Source organism: Xyrauchen texanus, chromosome 13, assembly GCF_025860055.1.
Source record: "Xyrauchen texanus isolate HMW12.3.18 chromosome 13, RBS_HiC_50CHRs, whole genome shotgun sequence".
Taxonomy (NCBI): domain Eukaryota; kingdom Metazoa; phylum Chordata; class Actinopteri; order Cypriniformes; family Catostomidae; genus Xyrauchen; species Xyrauchen texanus.
This window is the reverse complement of record NC_068288.1, coordinates 36,726,825-36,742,510: the sequence shown is the minus strand read 5'-3', so window position 1 is coordinate 36,742,510 and position 15,686 is coordinate 36,726,825. Positions and strand designations below refer to the sequence as shown.

Here is a 15,686-nt window from a genome sequence, read left to right as displayed (position 1 = left end):
CCTGGTCCTGGAGTTCCCCCAACAATACATGTTTTGGTTTTCTCCCTAATCTAACACACCTAATTCAACACATGCTTGTTAGTAGAGGCTCTATGAACTGAGTTGCGAGTGTCAAATAAAGGAGACATCCAAAATGTGCAGTGCTGGTGGTATTCCATGGCCAGGATTAGGAACACTGCTATGTAAGGGATAATCTGCAGTCTGGCAAGGATTAGCGCAAAATAAACCCTGATACCAGGGCCAGGCCCTGATACAGAGCATAGAGGTCTTGTATTATCCTGAAGGGGTTTCTTTTGCAAAAATGATTGGCTGACTGTACATTATTCTGCTTATTTCACTTCTGCCTACAAAGTAATTTAATAAAAACACATATTTTCACCTCAGGTCCGTATCAAAGTTCTGATGAACCTGTTGGTGTCTGACTGCTTGTTATGTCACTTATTACAAGACTACTTTCTAAATAAATAAATGGGCTTGAAATAATGATTTGCATTGAAATTACTTTATAATGTGAGAAGAAAGAGACTGCGAAGTCTCCAGAAACATCTGAATTCCGTGGTTTGCGTCAGTTGCGCGGGAAGAGTTCTATTGGTGTTATTTTGCTAAACTGACTGTCTGACTGCTCATTATATGGCTTAATACAAGATTACTTGCAAAATAAATAAATAATTGCACATGTATTATTGATTTGATTTGAAATTATTTAATTGGTTTATGTGTAGGGATTGAAAAGTGATACTGGAATCTGGAAAAGTGACTCGCAATACCCGGATGACTGGTAAAATATTACTTTATAATCCGAATTATCAGACCTCTGTAAGGTGTGATTGACCAATCAGAATCCAGTTTTCCAAAGAATCCATTTCCATCCAACTATTTTTATGCACAATTTCTCTTCAAAGGAAATGTAAACTGAATGTAAACGCTTGATATGTGAATAAACTCAAAATTGCAACTCAAAAATGACGTTTTGCATTAGTTGAAATTAAAGTGATGGAAACGGCTTATTCGCATGAACGATGATGTGTCATGACCATTTGTAAAGCACGATGGCAATGCGCTGGTCGGATGTTATAGTTGTGCGAGAGCTTGACGTAACTGGCTCAACGAAAGGCGTGACCATGACACACAATTCTTCAAACACAGCCCTGATTAGACAAAAGTGCTTCACCCACACATCTTCGTTAACATGGGTCCTCACAATCCACCAGAACTGTTTTTAGCGTGGGCACTCCCAGGTATATGGAGGCTGTCGGCGAATGGGAATATCCATTTGAGCCCTCAGTATGTGAGCTATTGCACTTATTCTGCGACGTCTCCTGTCAGCATTTAATATCATAATGCACAATTGCTTTATTACAGCAAATACATCTCTCTTCGAAGCAAAGAGGTCGTTTAGATGCTCCATGATAAAAATGCGGGCTCCCTCAAGATAATGTGTATTTGCAGTTCAAGAATATCAATACGTTTTCTCATGGTAACAACTGCCTTTTCAACTGCATTTTCTATTAAGAATTTTTATCTTTTAATGAGACTTTGAAGGTTTTTTGCTTTTTCTGGAAACACACAAAATCATGTGTATGATATAATTGTAACATCCGTTACATCAGATGTGTATTCATGTAATCGTTTTGTGTGAATTGTGATTTATTTAGTAGATCTGAACAAGTGTCACATCATTAAACCAGGAACGTCCTGGTCAGATCCGGTGCATTACATTCAAGCGTAGCTCTTGGGACGGCCCCAAAACTTCTTGTAGACAATTTGCTCAGATTTATCATTTATTTTGTATCATTTTCTCTGTATCAAACTAAATTACGTGACAAGAAAATGAAACCGCCCTCGTAGAAAACAAACAAACAAACAAACAAACAACCACTTCTTTTCGTCAATCTGGCCTTTGCATGAAGGTACCCTTGAAAGAGGAAATTGCTATTAACGCAGGTGGTTTAGGCGAACATGCTGGTCAGATCCTGGCTGCTATGTTAAAGCCCAGCTGCTGTTGTGTTTAGCCAGGTGGTTCGGTTAGCGTGGTGACCTCAGTGCACCCAAGAGACTTGAATAACAACCAGTACAGATGAAGCATTATTGCATTTCATTTACAGCACATAACACCGTTATGTTCATGTAGCCTTTTTTCATTTCAAGCTTTGCGTTTAAACCAGCATATGTTCTCCATGAAAAGTGTGAAATTTTTTTCTTCCTTTTCCTTGCCGTGGATGTGGCCATAATTGAAGGATGATGAGGTTTTAACTCATTTTTTTTTTTTTTCCTGTTCCTCTACTTCAAGAACTTGTTTCTTCAGCACGTCTGCTACTTCACACTATCTAATTGGCCGTTTTCAGGTGGGGTTTATGAGAGCAAAACTAATTAGTGTTTCTAAATTCAGAGAACAAGAGAAAGAGAGAGAGAGAAAAAAAAAAGGAAATCACAGCTGAATGGATTATTCTGGTTTCCTCTCTGGTGTCGGGCTCATAACAATAAAATAAAGACTCTAATCACTTTGAAACTGCTCCAATGGTGAATGTCACTCTCTCTCCTGGCATTTTGGTTGGCATGATCACAGACCTGGGAAAAAAGCAAGCGCTTGCCCTCTTTACAAACGTTTTGCCTTGCATTTTGTGTGAAGGCTTTGCAGGGAAAAAACAATGCGTTGTGTTTTTAGGTTGGGTTGTTTCTTTTCTTTTGATTCAGAATGTCCTGGTGACAGATTGGGGGAGGGTGGAGAGTTTACAGTAGCATTGACTTTTCGCCCGTTACCTTAATTCAGAGAGGTCCAGCTGCAGCGCACCCTCAGGAAGCCCACTGCGGGTCATCGTGCGCACACACACACACACACACACACACCGGCCCCCTAAAACAAAACCTTGTTTGTGTTGGCAGACGCTTCCCATTCTGGGAACTTTTGCTGCCTCTGCAAGAATGACACTAGTGGTGCTTGCGCTTGCCAGGCAGGCCGCCATTCCGCTAATCAGGATATGCCTTTTCCACCTCTCTCAGGAAACACATTTCTGCCTCTCCCTCCCCTTAGCGGCACTGAGAATGAGTGAAGATGAGTGACAGGTTTAAGTCCATTGGGGATTGGGCTAATCTGAGACCAGTAGCACTCCCCCAACACCAACGCTTCCACTGGGCCTTTATTTATATTGAATGAAAAGTTTATAGGTCAGTTTAACAATTTTCCGTAAAACTTGCACTATTTTTATTTTTCTACCTTGCGCCTGAGGGATTCGCGCAGAGAGGGCCAGTAATTAAGAAGCCGCAGATACAGGGTTAGGGAGGAAGAGTGTTTAAATGCAATTAGAGCATCCGCGTGTATCAATATGAACCCAATTACAGTTTTCTTGAGTGCGCTATTATTTGTTTAATCAAGGGAATTTTGCCCTTTTAAGATGCTAAAAATGTGTAGCGAGATTATTTAAACGAGGTGCAAAAATAAACGACGGAAACTGGTAATGAACAATTGTTTCAAAGTGACCTCTTTCTTTCCCCTGTACAATTACAGTTTTCTTGAATGTGCTATTATTTGTTTAATCAAGGGAATTTTGCCCTTTTAAGATGCTAAACATGTATAGCGAGATTATTTAAATGAGTTGCGACAATAAATGACGGAAACTGGTAATGAACAATTGTTTCAAAGTGACCTCTCTTTCCCCTTGTTCTCCTTACAAGAACAAATCTCTATTTGATTTGTCTGGAGGTAAAACTATCACAATATTGGCTGGATAATTAGCACAAATCCACATAACTGGGGGGCGGGGGGTAACGGTTGTGGAGCACCAGTCTCTGATGATTCAAAGTTTTTTTTTTGGATTACCAAATTTTTGCCTAATGTATTTTCTTTTCTGTCCTGTTCCTGTTTTTCTTTTCTCTTGTTGTCTGTTCTATAGGCAGGAGAGTCCAGTGGTCCAGCCCTGTGGATGCTGAGAATTCAGAACGGTATGTGTTAAGAGTCTAAATAGCAAGAAAAGTGGCCCCAAATTTGTTTAAACACTTTAATTCACACTTAAAATGCATTCTATTGCATCAGATAACTGTAAAGGGATTAATGGAAAGGAGGAGGCGAGAACCGGCTTGACAGATTCTAATGATATTATAATTATAATAAATAATGTTTAATATAAAACTGAAACAAAAAACACACAGGTGTCAGACAGCTGTCCATAAATCTCGCAATGCAGCTTCCAGTTGGCCTTTATCCCTCTCTGATGCTTGATTAGGGGCTGGGTGTGTGGAATCATGACCCGGCCCAGCTCTCCGCCCTGTCACAATAACAAAATATTAAACCAAGTGGCATCTGCAAACAAATGATACTTGACCTTTTCTCAAAACTAACTTGACTCTTTAGACATTTTTTGCAATTCCTTTTAACCAACCGGTTATTCTCTTGGATGTTTGGAGTCAGTGCCGGATCATGGTTCCGAATTTTTAAACCGTATGTCTATTGTTTTATCATTTAAAACATAAACTTCCTTTTGTTTTATTTTGAGTGAAAAGTGTGCATGTGCGCACAAACTTTCTTTAAAATAAGTGACTTTTGATTTGATATTGTATTATCTAATTTAACTTTTTTAAGTGTGGTTTTAATGTCCAAATAAGATTTGGAAGGCCTTTTATATGTACTATACCATCATTAATGCACATGCCAGACACTGTATGCCTGGCTTCCCCTAATATTTCATCAGAAATATGGCAATGACAAATCATCCATCTCATTAACTCACCCTCATGTCATCCCAGATGCATATGACTTTCTTACTTCTGCAGAACACAAACAAATATTTTTAGTTCAATATATCAGCACTGTAGGTCCATACAATGCAAGTGAATGGGAACCAAAATTTGAAGCTCGAAAAGCACATAAAGGCAGCATTAAAGTAATCCATCAGACCAATCTTGATATCTAGTCTCCTTGCCGATAATGATTTCAGGCTCGACTGCACTTCCTTGCATCATCTAGCACTCTGTGCATGTATAAAGCATTAGAAATCAAGCTTGAAATAATGATCGTGGCTAAAGACTGCAATGACAAGATGTACAGTGAAAAAGGAGAATGGACCTACAGAGCTGAGATAGTTTTTCAGAAATCTTAAATTGTGTTTGCAGAAGACAGAAAGCCATACACATCTGAGATGACATGATGATCAGTAAAAGATGAGATCATTTTCATTTTTGGGTGAACCTTACCTTTTAATATACATTCAAATGATCTATGTAAATTGCATATCACTCTTAGGGCATTTCAATATTTTAGCAAATAGAATTGTCAGATATCACACTGTTCATTCAAGTAACATTATTAGTGATTTTTTTCTACATGAAAACAGTATCTGCATAGAAGTCTGTGAACGCACGGTCCACCTCCATTGAAGCCATGCTTTAGTTGGAGTCAAACCAGAAATATGTACCATTAGAATCAATGGCACAAAATATAAATGCTGATAGGACAGGAGGCCCCTGGGCGCTGTGCTTCTCTTGGAGTCTGTGGGAGCTTTATGAGCTCTATATGCTATGGTTATGCATCTGAGAGCTCTTATATGTGCTCAACAAAATGTCCATTTATTTACCTATTTTTTTCAATAAAAGGCCAATAATTGAAACGTGATGTTCGTGATTGGCAGTGTATGAAATATAAAAACACTGCTGTCCAGTGCAGAGTTGTTAATTGCAATCAACATAGCACATTTATTTAAATTGTATTTTTCAGTTTATATTAAGATATTTAGCAGTTTTTGAGCATAGTTAAGAATTTGTATTTTGAATTCTGTTTGAGTAGCAGTCTTAAGCAGCTTTTGGGAATAAAGTTGCAGATACAAAAACAATAGTGCTTCCCTGCTTTTGATATACATCAGCCATAACTATTACATACACATAAAAAAGTTCAACTCATATCTATTACATACACATAAAAAAGTACAACTGTTGAAAAGCGTTCGCCATTTATATGCCTTTTGTGACGTTATCAGTGTGTACGCAATGTGTGTACGCAGTGAAACTGTGTTATAGTTTAACTCTTTTTAGAAATCTGAATTCTTCGTCCCAAGTCCCAGTTTTGTGTACTGTCACTTTTGACCCAAGTCTCACGAGGCCTTAGCTTCCTGTGTGATGTGTAAACACAATAAACAAACCATGACACTGCCCACAAGCCAAACTGCCAGCCTGTGTTCAAACCCTCTTGCTTAGCGTAAACATTCATATATGACCTATAGTCACAAAAAAACATTGTGGCACATGACACACCATTTTAGTGTTTATTTATATTATATTCTAAAAGGAATAGTTCACCCAAAAATGTAATTATTTCTTCATTTACTAACCCTCATGCTGTCCAAAAGACTTTGTGTCTTCCATAGAACACACGATGATATGTAAGGCAGCATATTAGCTTCAGTCACCATTTACTTTCAATGAAAGTGAACAGTGACTGAGGGCAACATTCTGCCTGACATCTGCTTTTGTGTTCTCTGGAAGAAATAAAGTGATATGGGTTACATGATCGCAGATTTTTCATTTTTGGTGAATTACACCTTTGAAACAGGGTGCTAAATAAACATTAACCCAGAATATTCCCAAATGTCACTTCTTTTCAATGTGCAATGTGAATATGTATTTTAGTCTGTTTTTATTGCATTGAATGGCACTTGGGCTGTTTCTCTGTTACCGCATCACATGCTTGTCTTGCAGTGTGTTTAATGGAGCTGCTGGAAAGACTGTAGTACTACTAGCCCAGCCAGACAACGTTTAAGAGAAGTGCTTCTAACAGTTACGCTTGCTTGCAAAACTGTGTACATTATAGATTGATATTAAATGGAAAACATGAATGTAAATTGTGTCATTTGATAATGTAAATGTAGTGCCAAGCTATTTTCCCCCACCCCCGTAAAGAAATCAGCCCTATTTACATAGTCAGTTGTGCTTATGAGACTTATGGAAATCAATCTCTTGTCATTTTCCAACTACACAATTTCACAGCAGTTCAGAGATCAAAGATTTGAAAGTCAATATGGTGACATTGGCTTGGATCCATATGAGCAACATGAATTAAACATAACAAACACAAAAACATGTTCTTACAACAAACTTTTTGATGAGTGGCATTGCATTAATCCTGCATGCAACGCAAATGAACCCAAAATGTATGTTTATTTCCTTTTGAAAATTGATTTGAGAGCAAATTGGGAAAATGTCGCTTTTTGAAGGTACAGACTTTTGGCAGTCGGAGTTAAAAAGCACTCCAAAAACATTTAGGTGCAGGTTATTTTTAAGTTATTCTGATTTATGACTGTAACTGAAAGTGAAAGCAGGTGGATACAGACTTTTATTTTTTTTTTTTTTACATTTTATTTGAACTCCTTTTAGGTTTATTTTTCATTAAAGTGTACTTTGCAGTGTCCACTGTTGGACTGGTTTTAAAGTGACCAGCAAGGCCGCAGTGACATGAGACTGAAGCGTATCTATGCTTAAACGTCTTGCAGGTTGTTTACCACTTTCTTTAAAAGCACTTTTAGGCCTAGTAATTGCTTCTTGCATGTTGTAGATTGTAATGACTAATGAGAGGACTATATTTATGACTCTACACGAGGACATGAAAGCTCTCCTTGCTGTATAAATTTTTTTCTCCAGTTTGGTATTCCCAATGTGCTTAAGTCCTCGTGGTGGCGTAGTGACTCGCCTCAATCCGGGTGGTGGAAGATGAATTCCAGTTGCCTCCATGTCTGAGACCGTCAGTCTGCGCATCTTATCACGTGGCTTGTTGAGCTTGTTACCGCGGAGACCTAGTGTGTGTGGAGGCTTCACGCTATTCTCCGCGGCATCCACGCACAACTCCCCACATGCCCCACCGAGAGAGAAAACCACTTTATAACGACCATGAGGAGGTTACCCCATGCATACCATACCCTCCCTAGCAACTGGGCCAATTTGGTTGCTTAGGAGACCTGGCTGAAGTCACTCAGCACACCCTGGATTCAAACTAACGACTCCAGAGGTGGTAGTCAGCATCTTCACTCGCTGAGCTATCCAGGCCCACTTGCTTTTAAATGTTAGCTTTTCAATATTGACTAATTATTTAGGTTAGAATAGATCTTAAACACACTGCAGCACTTTCACATAAATCCCATGTAAAACAGCAGATTATCAATTTGGGTTTGTTCCACTGAGATATATATATATATATATATATATATATATATATATATATATATATATATATATATATATATATATATATATATATATAATATAGAACTGGATTGCTGAGGACATCACAAAGGTGAAGCCACTGCGCTGCCATATTGCTATGCCCAAACATTCCAATGTCCCTATTGAATATTATTTATTTAAAGTCAGGAATTTTTCCTGTTTCTTGAAAGCCAGAGCGAGTTGATATCTACAGTACCTCTAAAAAACGTCATCGGCGAACAGATCAGCTGAATGTAAATAAGTTCACTAAAACTGAGGTAAGATTCAAACAGACATTTTCAGACTTATTTCTTGTGAACATTGAAGTGTTTGTTCAAAGTAGCTTGTTTAAATGTTTTTATCAAAACGTGCCTTTTTCTCACGGTCACTTGAAAAGAGCTCACTCTCTCAAAGCAAAGCTGGTTGAAATTAAACTGATATGCTAAGTTTAAATGGCAAATGATGCGCATTTACTTCAATATGAAAACAGGCAAATCTCTGGCAATTTTTGAAGTCCCTCTGGGGGAAAGGACGTGTTGTCACCCCAAAACAAGCAGATATTACAGCTTTTCCTACTTAAATTAAAACTTGCGGACAGTTTTGCCGCTTCCTTTGGTGATCGTTGTGCTGTGCAGAAAAGCTGCTGGCGAATGCTCTGACATTGCGATCCGCAAATATCTTCTCCCTCGTAACAAATATTGTCCATCACGTGCAAATTAAGCATTAAATACGATTGCCACGAGAGGGCAAAATGTGACTGATGGAGGTCGGAAATGGTGAAATGGTCGCTCGAACCATCTTGGCCATACCAAGATGGCCGATCGAACACTTCCGGTGGCAGTTCACCGTTGTTTCAGCGATCCAGTTCTGTATACATATATCAGTGGTCTGTTCATACAGTGCTATCTTCTACTAATGCGCATGACTTACAATGTAATGTTTGCTTTACTTAACCAACTACATTTACAAGCTTATTTGAATGCGCTCAAGTTGCGCGATAGTTTGAATGATGGGGTGTTGCGAATGATAGAGTTACGAGTCCCGAAGAGCAATCGACACTTCAGCCAAAAGTGTCTTAGAAGCACCAAAAAACGACAAGGTTGCTTCAGCAATTCCACTTTTCATGTCACATTTGCTTTCATAAATGTATTGGTTAGGTTTAGGTTTAGGGTAGGGAGATATCGATATTATTGATATGTAACTCAATAGAGCATTAACCTTAACACTGTTAAAAATCATCTGTTGGGGAGAATATTTAACTCCCTTTTAGCACCACACAGTGGACATTTAACTCGGAACTCGAATAATCTGAATTGGCACTTTGGCATGCTGTGTGAGAGCAGCCATGGTTCCAAATATATCCCCTTATTTTTAATACATACACACTTTGGCAGCATCGTATTGTCCAGAATGGTGTCAGAAGGGTCAATCCCATCTGTGCTTTCTACACTCTCCCTCTGCTCGGTAACATTCTACGCCCTTCACACAGTTCTGCCAAAAAGTCTCACCCTCAGTCTGTTTGTTCCCCGGTTTTGTTTGTAAATACACAGATAGAGAACACAGGTGCCGCTCGGGTCATGGCTGCCTCGCAGATGCTCAAAACCCAATGTGACATGCAACAGATGAGTCACAGCACCCCGAATCGGTGCAAGCCAACAGTCACTCTCTTTCTCCCTTGGAGTCACATGAATATTAGTGACACCTTCACTGGCATCTCAGGCTTACTCCAAACCCTGCCATATCAACTTGTCTCTGTTCCTTTTCACTCCCCCTTCTCGCTTTGTTTCCGTTTATCAATATGGCTCTTTTCCAGAAATTAATGAGCTGCCTAGCTATCTCCTGCCTACATAGACAGTTGCTTTCTAAGGAAGCATCCTTACTGAAATTAAACCTCATAAGTGACTTATTTGAATTTGGGCAGTCACCATTCACTTTAACTGCATCCCCCCCGTCTGCCTTAAAATGCTCTCTAGGTAAGGTACCACTAGATTTTGGATCACTAGATTCTGTTTTTCTTGCCCCCTTTTAGTTATTTTGAGATCTTAATTCCTGTTTAAGGATTTAAAAGCTTGAGTGCCCCAGTGTCCATCTGTGTGGACTGTGTGTTTTGTGTTTGCGAAACTCTATGCATAATTTAATTTAATCTAAACTGACTGATCTCAGTTTTGGACACTCTGGGCTGTCATTAAAGGGTTATTGCATTTGATGCACTGAGCAATGTGACAAAACAACATGGCACTGACCTTAGCAGAGTTTGTCTTTGCGAGTAACACCAACAAAATTACATCTGGTAAGAAACCTCCTTAAGTTTTTATATTGAAACCAGTTTGAATCAAAAGATTAGAGTCTGTAGCTTCATCCGATGTGGCATTTAGAAAAATTGGACAATTCATCGTGAAGCAGCATGCTGTTAAACACAATGACATCTTACTTTATGGCTATTTTTCCATTAGAAATCCTTTATTCACTGTGCTTTATCACATTAAGAATCAATGGGTTCATCCAAAAGCTGAAAAACTTTGCTTTCAGAGGCTTTATATAGAGTTAGTATGAAAATAATATGCATTTCAAATGGTTCTGAGACCAGTGCAGATAAGAAGTCATTCACTAAATAGGGAGCAAGGGAGCATCCTATAGCTTTCCTATGCAGCAAAGTGCATTCACTTCCAGTCAAAAGAACAGTTACAGGCTACAGATGATGTTTGGGCCACTCAACATGGTTGGCAACAATGACCAATGAAACAATGTTAGTCAGTACAAAGATTTTGAATTTATGATGATACATTTTATTTTAATATGGTTGGCAGTGATTGGACAATGCTGGCCATTACTTTGAATCAGAACTAATAATGCTGATTTCTGATTGGTAAAATGCTTCAGAACTGGCTAACACTTGTTTGTTTGACAATGCAAAGAGAGAACATTGAGATTTTGTTGCCGAAGTAGAAAAATAAAAAGTAATTTGTACTTGTTTAATTTTGTATTTGTGCGTTTCCCAATACACATTATTCCAAAACAGCTACAGGAAATCAGCTGTAATGTCTATAACGTCTCAAATACATGAAGAATCAACACTCCTGGAAACATAATAAACAATTTGTTTTAAAAAAATCTGACATTCTATATATCTTGGTATTATTTAAAATGTCACAACTTAGACCCATTGTCCACATATAAGGACATACATTTTTAGAAAAACAATTTACTCTTAAAAAAAAATATTGTTATTATTATTTAGCATATTTATATTAATTATATATTACTAGTTACAATTCTTAAAGGAAATAAAAAACTGCACACAGCAGTCATTCTCGGGTCTCGGGACGTTAAGGCTTCTCAGTGGTTGCCAGCTAAAAGAAGTGTCACTTTTGTCTATTAAATATCTGATCTATTCTTTAGACAAAGCACAATTTTCTTTAACTTTTGTTCTTGCACAAGATGAGCACATTCTCCGGGAAATACATCTTACAGCCTGTTATTGTGGCACATTTGAAAGCCCATGTCTTCTCACTACTCATTCCTGGGAAACAAATCAAATAAAAAAACATGTTCGTCATGTTCACACACTTGTTCCTGACATTTTGTAAGATATGCAGTCATACTTTTTTCTTTATAGACAGATAGACAGCAGTGTGTCAGTATCACCCTCTCAAAGTCAAAAGATCAAAGCATCTCTCATCTTGTCCTTCTCAATATCTGAAAAAATAAAAAACAGCTCTTTTTTCCTCTAGCCACACAAAGTAACAAACGCTAGCCGGAGCACTCGGGCCACGGATTACGATCCTTCCAGTGAAATCTGTCCATCTTTTTAAGCAAATAGCATGGCCTGACATAACTGAAAGGAACAACAGGGCATGCATCATTCTTGTTGACCCGATTATGGCTTGGATGGGCTGATGGCCCTGAATTGATTTGCCAACATTATCTGCTTGTTTCAACCTATATGTTTTTCCCACGCGCTCCTTGTAAGCAACCTGTGTTGAGTTAATTTTTGTCTCAAGGAGGGTTTTCGATAGTAATCGCCCAGAGCTCTGCAGTTATACTATATGTAAATATAATATTATCAAACTTCCCATTTGGTTAAATGCTATAGTGTGGTGGCCTTTTTGATCGTTTGAGACTTTGGGCACTTATTCTCTTTGTTTGGTGACCGAGTGATTCTGAAATTAATGCCACCTTGATTTTGTATGGGATCTATCTGATTGATCTTTTTGTCGGGGGGGGGGTACACACCGCTATCGTGTAGTGTGTACCTGCTTCACACTCCTATGGAAATTGCCACCAAATATCTAGATCTGAAGTGAAGTATTTAAATATTCAAATACAGATCCAAAACAATTTGCAGGCATTACTTTGCATAGAGTGTTATTTGTTGGTGTGGAACAAAGAACAAACGCAGGGTGACAGGAAACAGAGGCATATACAGAATTTCTATTGCAGAAAAGCAGGAGAAAAAAGTGTTGCAAGATTATTGAGTCTACGTTTACATCCTGGTAAGTTCTTGCTGGAAACGGCTCATGGATTGTTACATTATTGACTTAAAATGCAAAAGGGTAGGTGATGCTTAAAAGCACGTCTATCAAGATTTTGGGTTATATTTTATACGACTGTGACAAATGATTTAAAAGTTTCAATGATAAAAAGTACAAATATTTCTTATAGCCACACAAATAATAGTGCATATATAAAAATGCTGTTTAAAATAGTTTTTGATTCAGTAGCATATCACAATGCAGGACATTTCAACTAAAAGTTTTTTATGTAAAAAATTATTGTGAGTAAATATCTTTAAAACATTTATATATATATACACTGCTGTTCAAAACTTTGTGGTCACTTAACTGAAATGTTTCTCATGATCTTAAAAACCTTTTGATTTGAAGGCGAGTGCATGAATGTTTGAAATTTGCTTTGTAGACAAAAATATAATTGTGCCACCATATTAATGTATTTAATTACAAAACATATATTATTTTTACAAAATATTTTTTTTTTAAATGGTTGAATTGGACTGAATAATTAAGAAAAGGAGCTAATAAGTGCCCAGTATTGATGGTAACTCCTTCAATACTGTTTAAAGTGGTGATACCTCAAGAAGTTGGTTGAGAAAAGGTCAAGAGTACATTTCTGAATATTCTTTGCAATGGGTGACTACTTTCAATATGCTAAATTATAATATAGTTTTTATTTTATTTTTTGTATTTTTTTTTAGAAACACAATTCCTATAGTTCCATTTCTGTTCTTCCATAGATTTTATGACTTTACTATTATCCATAAATGTGAAAAATAATAATAATAAAGAATGAAATTGTGACCCTAAACTTTTGACTGTGTGTGTGTGTGTGTGTGTGTGTGTGTGTGTGTATATATGTATGTATGTATATATATATGTATACATGTATGTGTATATATATCTCTATATATATGTATACATGTATGTGTGTATATATATCTCTATATATATGTATACATGTATGTGTGTATATATATCTCTATATATATATGTATGTATATATGTATGTATATATATATATATATATATATATACACACATACATGTATACATATATATATATACACACACACACATACACACACCCATATATATGTTAAAGCATTTTTGTCACTTATACAAATATATTTCTGTATTTTTTCTAGTGTTACTTGTCTTGAAATATGAATGTAACCTGTTTTTGCATTTTCAAGTTGCATCCGCTGTACTGCAGAAAACGGCCCTCATAACATCTAAATTTCTCTCCACATTTCGACACAAAAGACTATTGTGGCCACGGTGAGCAGATGTTTATTTAAAGTCTCCTCTCTCACATTGTATGTTTCCCCCAAAGAAAACAGACCCCCTTTTTATTTTTTTGCTGTGTATGTGAGAATGTATGTCCGAAAGTGGTGAGGGGAGACAGCGAGGAAAAAAAATAAAATAAAAGAGTAGAATAAATGAAGAAACATCAAAAGGTGATTTATTGGAAGAGATAGAGATGCAACTGAAAGTGGCGGGGATGGGACGGTTAGACAAGAAGGAGAAATAGGGGAGTTGAAGATGCACAAAGTCAAGAAAGAGAAAACAAAATAGAGAGCCTGGATGTTTGATGGGGTTAAACACAGTGAATGATCAACGGAGAAATCTAAGACATCTGTAATAAGAAACTACAGGACCTTAATTAGGAGGAATCAGCTATTTTTATTTCTTTTCTATGTGTTCAGCAATAACGTAGAGATGAAAAATTGAAAGAGCAGGCATATGACTGTTTAAATTTAGCTAGTGTCTCTGTCTGTTGGCTTGATTAATCCGTTGTCATCACAACTTAAATGATTTCAATGAAATATCTGTTATAATCGTTTTTGTGCTTCAGAAGGAAATTTCTCCATATTTCTGATCATGCACTTTGGGAAATGTTAGGACTTATCTAAGCTTTTATGCAAACAATGCTGAAGTGTTACAATATTCCATATTAAAATGAGATTTATTAAGTATTGTATAAATTTAGACACACAGATTTAGCACATGTTGTTCCAAACCCATGCAACTGACTTTCTTCCATGGTACACAAAAGGAGCCGTTAGGCAGAATGACAGCCTTCGTCAACTTTCACTTTCAATGCATGGAACAAATAATACGAAAATGAAGAAGAAAGAAAGTCAGTAAGACTTTGTTTTAAGGATCAGAATTTAGACCGTAAATAATGTATAATGTTTATAAGAGATTTACAGGTTACAAATTTGTTTGGAATTATAATGTATTTATTAGGCATTTGTTCATTGATTTCTTACCCTTGCCTAGCCTCTTACATTAGTTATTTTTCTAAGAATGAACTTATTAGGTAAAAATAAAAGATACCGATAGCTAGTAATGCAAAATACATCCTTTATAGATTCTCATTACACTATGTGAATGTGCAACTTATAAGTATAAAATAAATATAAATAGTATATACTTAATACAACATGCATTCTACATGTATTTCATACTTATAAGTCACACAGAGTACTGAAAACCTATAAAGGATGTATTTTGCATCATGCTAGCTGATATGTTTTGTTTCTATTTAAGGAATTCATTGTTATGACAAAATCAAATATAAAGGGGCTATAAATCATGAATAAATGTTTATTAGTCATGAATTACTATCTAATTTCTGATCCTGAAACTAAAGTGTTACCTGAAAGTCATATGTGCCGGTTTGGAACAATATGGAAGTAAATTATGACAGAATTTTCATTTTGAGTGAACAATTAATGTACCAAAAGGGAATGAACTGTAAGTTCCTTTGAGAGAATAGACAGTGTCCATTGGGGAGGAAATTAAAATCGAATTATAATGTATTATTGTAACCCATGATAATCCCCAATAGAGGTACAGTACAACATCTCAAGGATCACATTGAACTGAATAGCCAATAGCGTTTCATTGCTCTGGCCACATGACCCTAATTAAGTAGGTTTTCAATGTGTCAAGGCTATTATAAAGGGATGGTTCACCCAAAAATGC

General features: G+C 36.8%; 1 protein-coding gene across 8 annotated transcripts in view; it reads left to right on the top strand.

Moving 5' to 3' along the window:
* The window catches only part of LOC127653897 (forkhead box protein P1-B), a 234,780-nt gene that overhangs the window by 46,571 nt on the left and 172,523 nt on the right, over positions 1–15,686 (top strand). For 7 of the 8 annotated variants that reach the window (XM_052140737.1, XM_052140733.1, XM_052140731.1 and 4 more), the window contains exon 4: positions 3,891–3,939. The gene's annotated coding sequence lies outside the window, so the exon portion shown is untranslated. Of the gene's footprint in view, positions 1–3,890; positions 3,940–12,652; positions 12,675–13,888; positions 13,974–15,686 lie in introns of those variants that run through there. The other variant, XM_052140735.1, reaches the window with a different exon arrangement.